The 6,021-nt window shown below is 47.3% G+C and overlaps 1 pseudogene; it reads right to left on the reverse strand.

Annotated features, from left to right (window-relative positions):
* Window positions 1–1,654: 1,654 nt before the first annotated feature.
* Window positions 1,655–5,729, reverse strand: LOC138239101 (uncharacterized; annotated as a pseudogene).
* Window positions 5,730–6,021: the final 292 nt, after the last annotated feature.

A 6,021-nucleotide genomic window follows, 5' to 3' on the forward strand; every position in this document is an offset into this window, starting at 1 on the left:
GACAATGCTTTCAAGAAAGAAAAAAAAGCAAGCAAAGCACCATTAAATCTCTAAATCAAAGCTGAAGCATCATGACTTCAGTGGGATTGTACGATTTCCTTCCAGAGGGAGTACAATATTTCTCCCTCTCACAACCCCTAAGAAAAACCCATGTTTTAGATTATAAATCAAGAAGCATTTTTGTGATTCAGAGTAAATGTGATATATGAACTCTAAATAAGTTACCTGAATTTTGTGCACATCATGTGTAAAGAGTTTGAATGTAAATGTATCTTTGGTGTTCTGTTTTAAAATAGTTATTTCCGATAAACATGTGTGAGGACATGAAAACACCACAGATAAAAAGTGAGACACATACTTTTTCTTTATACTAAAATATGGGTTTACAGGTTCTTCCACAGTTGTCAAAGTCCCTGTAACTCTAAAAGACATTCTAGATATGGGCTGGATAAGGGAGTGGTTGCAGACAAGAGACTGACTGAGCAAATTGTTTCGTTTGAAGTACATTCTGAAACTGCACATGTAGACTGCAAAACGGGGGATTTCAAGGCAGACTCTGAAGAAAAAGAGAAGCAGAATAAGATTGAATAGATCATATAATTTGGGATAAGACAGATGTGTAATTAATAGAGATTTAGATTGCTGCTTTTGAATGATATTCTTAGAGAAAGGCCATAATGCACAAAACAGTGCCCCGAGTAACCATTTGAAACATAAAGGAGGAAGAAACCATTTTTAAATAATTAAGAATAACACCAAATTAAAGAAAGGCAGTACAAAGATTTACAAAGAGCAATTCAAATGTTTTAGGGAGGCCAAGACAGAGATAGGAAGAATATTGTAAGGGAGGTTAAAATAAATAACCATAGTTTTCTAGATTAAAGGTTCACTCATATAATAGAAAAGAATGGTAAAGATTGAAGAAAAAAAAATCTCTGGAATAAAAATGGGAAACCATTAGAAAACAAATGCGAAATTAAATGTATAATTATCTGTTTACCAAGGAAGAAACTGACAACATGCCTCAGTTTGAGAAAAGAAAAACTTCTATATTAAATAGTTTTAGCACAGAAAAGAAAGAGGAGTCACACATATTAGAAGAACTAAAGTAAACATATCTCCAAACCCTAATGGTATTATGCCAATTGTATTTCATGAGGAATGACAGCAGCCGAAAGCTTGGGAGAAATTAGAATCGTTTATTGGGATGTGGAGATTTGGCGTAACCCGCTTGGCTGAGGGCCAACCTCCCGGCCGTTGTACGGGGAGGATAGGACCCCCATGCGACCAATGGGGCAGCTGCAAAGGTGGAGAGGGGGTGGAGGAGGGATGCAGAAAACAAAGGAGGAAGAGGGGAGGGTGACATTTGATATATACAGTATGGAGACCGGTTGCTTATGTCAGAATTAGTGGGAATTGCGGCAGCTGTGTCGAATGAGCTCGGCTGCCTTCATTCCAACTCCATTTCACGAGGAATGACAGCAGCTGAAAGTGTGGGAGAAGTTAGAATCGTTTATTGGGATGTGGTGATTTGGCGTAACCCGCTTGGCTGAGGGCCGACCTCCCAGCCGTTGGACAGGGAGGATAGGACCCCCAAAACAACCAAGCGGACCCCCAGTCACCAGTGCAGAAAAACAATGATTATTGAACTAATTCAGTCGAGGAGAGAAAGTGCCTGCTTGATGGTACCGGGGTTAGTTTTGATGTATGCATGATAAGCCTTGGAGGACCAACGGCCGAGTTGCTTGATGAGATACTCGGGTATGCCTTGGCGAGCGGCAGAGGACGCGGCCCCTGATCTGAAGGAGTGCCCGGAGAATTGTTCAGGGGGGTATCCGGCGGTTAGAAGGATGTCGTGGAGGTGAGAGAGGAACCAGTTGGGGGTCACGATACGGCCCTACTCGTTTACGAACAGAGGGTCAGTAGGCAAAGCTCCGGCAGAGGTGCGAAGATGTGCGTAATGGGATAGAGGCTCATATGGGCTTATGTAGGAACAGAGTTTGAAATAATAGATAAGAGTGCCGGACCCGAGTTGGTCAGTTTTGCTTTTCTTGAGATAGAAGGTCAGTGTATCGGAAGATAAGATGGAGATGTCAGATAAGCAGGGTTGAGAAGAAGTATCGAAGGATGTGGAAGCAGCGGTAATTTTGGAGCATATAATTTGGGATAAGACAGATGTGTAATTAATAGAGAAATTTACAAATTTCCTTCTTAGGAAGCCGAAGAAGGCTAACAAGAATAAAGATTCGAGAGTGCGGTCGACCCAGGGTGAATGGTAACCCGACCTGAGAATGTAGATGCAGGATTTAAGGATGTCTGAGGTAAATAGTGCACGTTGGTTCGGAAGTGGTTTTTCAAGTCGCTGAAAGCCTTTAAGAAGGAGAGTAATTTGAGGGTGGATAAGGGATGGACAAGTCGTGCTGAAAAAGAGTTTATGGAAGAAGTGGATGCCGCACAGGTATACTTTGGTGGTGGATGCTCGTACCTTGAGTGAGTTTCTGCAATAGCAAATGAAGGATGATACGATGAGAATATCGATAATTTTATGTTCCCAGAGAGGTGGAAGGATTGGAAGCCCTTCCAGGCAGTCCAGTAAGAACTGAGAGTTCGAGGGGCAATCCCTGAGAGAATAGTTTGCTGGGCCAGCTGGAGATAGTGATGGAAGGGATGATCAAGAGGAACATGAGTTCCGAATAGGGAGGTACTGTGCACGGGTTTGGTCTTGCATCTGGTGCCAAGTTCCTGAATTTTTTTAATTGAAAGCGAGAGAAAGAGTCAGCTATCTCATTAATGTGGCCTGGAATATGAGCTGCTATGAGGATGAATTGATGTGTGAGAGAAATCCATTTAAGACGGCAGAGAAGTTTCATGATAGATTCGGATGAAGACCTTCCTTTGTTGATTATATGAACTACTGTGCAGTTGTCCGAATGGATGAGGACGGATTTTTGTTTCCAATTGTAGCCCCAAAGAAAAGCGGCAATGACAATTGGAAATATTTCGAACAAGGCCGATGACTGGTCGGCGAGAGGGATTGAAGAGAATTCGGGAGGCCAAGGGGCCGCAAACCATTGGCCTTGGTAATAGCCTCAAAAACCGACTGAGGGGGCTGCTTCTGTGAAAAGCTGGATATCCTCGGCATCAGAGAGGAGGTCATTGTAGAAGAGAGATATGCCATTCCAGTTGGCTAAGAATAGCTGCCAGAGCCTGAGCTCGGATTTGCAGTCGGCTGAAAGGCTTACGTGGTGGTAAAGAGAGGACACGGAAGAGGCGAGGTCGAGAAGGTAGGAGATGAACGACCGTCCTTGAGGAATGATATGCATGGCATAATTGAGGTGGCTGAGCAGAGCGAGAAGTTCCCTCTTTGTGCAAAATTTGGCAGAAGAATAGGTTGAGATATACATCTGGATTCTGTCAATCGTATCGCGAGGCAGGGAGGCGGAGAAATTGATGGAATTGAGGGTGAACCCGAGGAATTGGATTGTATGAGAGGGGCCGGTTGTTTTGTCCGTGGCAAGGGGTACCCCTAGTTTCCTAAAAACAGAAATAAGTGTTGAGGAGGCTTTTGCAGGTGGGGCGTGAGGAAAGTCTATAGTAGGGAAATCGTCGAGAAGGTGGACGAGAAAAGGAAGCTTATAATTATTCAAGAGGATTCAGCAAAGAACTTAGGCTAAGATATCGAAAATTATTTGGGCTACTCCTACATCCGAAAGTAAGGAGGACTGCGAAAAAGGACTTGTTCCGCCAATGAACTCCGAAGAGGTGCCAGAAGTCTGGGTCGAGAGGCATGACTTTAAAGGCACTGGAGATGTCGGCCTTAGCAAGCCAGGCACCCGGACCTGCGATTTTGATGAGAGAAATGGCATGGTCAATGGTGGCATAGTGGAGGGAGTCTGAGGGAATTCTGAGCTGGGAATAAGGCTGTTGAGACTTGGCACGCGGGAGTTATGAGGGGCTGACAAGTCGATTATAAGGCGTTTTTTACCGGAATACTTACGGAATACTATACTGATGGGATTGATGCAGTATTCAGGGAATGGGGGAGAGTCAAGTGGGCCGATCATGAAACCGTTCTCAACTTCAGATGCTAGCAAGCAATTGACGGACTGGGGATCGGCGGTGGCAGATTGCAGATTTTTGCAAAAGACTGAGGAAGAAGGAAGTGTGCACAGGCCTGGTGAGAATCCAAAGGAAAGGCCATCAAGTAAGATGTGAGTGGAAGAGGGGTTGGGGTGATGGAGCAGTTCGGATGCAGGAGCTGGGATATCAACTGGGGTAGACAGATAAGCCAGTAGTCATTTGGGAACGCTGAAGGTGGAGCAAGCGTGGAAGGGCCGGCGGGGGCAGGCAGAGCGAGCGTGGAATGTGAAGGAAGCGACAAAAGGAAGAGGTACATGTCGAGAAATTGAAGTTGTTGCAGATTTGTTGGCTTCCGATCATCACAATGGGGCGACCAAAAGTGCGGCAGTAAAGCTCGATGTCGAGGGCACCCCAGTATGTGTGCTGGTTCCATTGGAGTAGGCGGGCGGCGGCCTTGGCAGAGAACTGCTTATGGTAATCGTAGAACAGGGAGCCCTCGAAACGGACAGATAGATCAAGGATGATGTACATGTAATCAGAGGTCCTGACGACGTTCAGGAAAGGCGGAGCACATGATGTCGCGAAAAATACTGAAAGCCAAACAGAAGTCAGAAATTCTAAGGACTGAAGCAGAGTGAGGGTCAGAAGATTTGAGAGTAACGGAAATCGAGCCGCAGTTGACTGTTCTGGAATCGGAGTTGTAAGTGGAGGAAGAGAGAAGGTGAGCTAGACTGACGTCTGCACCTCGTAGAATTTGCTGCAGGAGTGAAAGGGAAATGGGAGGAGGACTAAACTTTAGTGCGTTGGGAGGAGCTGGGAGAGGAACGGCTGTTCGGAGAGAAAAGTCCTTAGTAAAGGGGAGATTGAAATCCAGGGCCGAAGGCATGGGATGACTGATGCCGTGTTGGACACTGGGGATGGAAGAAGATGAGGAGGGAAGAAGAGCAGAAAGCAGATTGCAGTAGGAGGGGTTAGACAGGTCTGGGGCATGAAGCTTGGTGGCTTGGGATATGGAAGCCGAAGACCGTTGAGGAGGAATTGAAGCGGGGGCGAAGGCTGCATGGAGAACGGAGGAGGCTGCCGAGTCGTCTTGGACGCCAGGGGGTGGGGGAGTGTAAGGGCCGCCTGCTGGCTGAGCTGAGGGTCATTTGCTGGATGACCTTTGGGCCGTGAAGACAGCAGCAGGGGCTGAAAGAAAAGAAACGGGGGCCAAAGGCACCCAGCCGGCGGAGCTTGAGCCGTGTTGGACGCCGGAGGTAGAGACAGAGGAGAGTGCAGAAATTAGATTAAGCAGAGAAGGGGGTTGGGGAGGGTCCTGAGCCTGGGGCAATGAAGACTCTGCAGCAAGGAGTTTAGGGAAGGTGGCTGAGTGGAAGAGGTTAGGTGCAATTGTTCAGCAGAGGTATAGATTGGTTGGGGAAGAGACACAGGCGCAGATATATCAGAACAGGACAAGACAGAAGACGCGACAGGCAGAGGCACGGCCGGCCTCGGGGTCCTCACGTTGGGATGAGTGGCAGCGGCGCGGATGATGTCATCAGAGGGCGCAGGGGGGAGCTGTAGAGCCGATGTTTCCTTTGTGTAGACTGTAGTTAAGTACAGGGAAAACAGAGCTTTTTGGGAAGCGTTTCTTTTAAAACGGCCGCCATGTTTTCGAAGTATCCTCTGGAGGCTTGCTACGGTCCGGTTGGAAATCGCGAGAGATGACGCGGGAGAAGGGGGAGCCGATGTGCGTGATGGACGGCGGCGGGGACGTCCTAGAGAGAAGCGGGGGTTGTTTGGAGACTTTGCCGTGGAGGAATGGGAATGCTGGGTTTGTGATGAGAGAGGGACTGCGACGGCGGGACGCAGTGTTCGGTGAGGAGTTGGATGTTGTGAGGACTGGCTGGGAGATGAGCGGCGCTGGCACGGCGGATGATGGAGGCGATGAGACGGAGGTAA

This window comes from Lepisosteus oculatus, chromosome 5 (genome assembly GCF_040954835.1).
Source record: "Lepisosteus oculatus isolate fLepOcu1 chromosome 5, fLepOcu1.hap2, whole genome shotgun sequence".
NCBI lineage: Eukaryota > Metazoa > Chordata > Actinopteri > Semionotiformes > Lepisosteidae > Lepisosteus > Lepisosteus oculatus.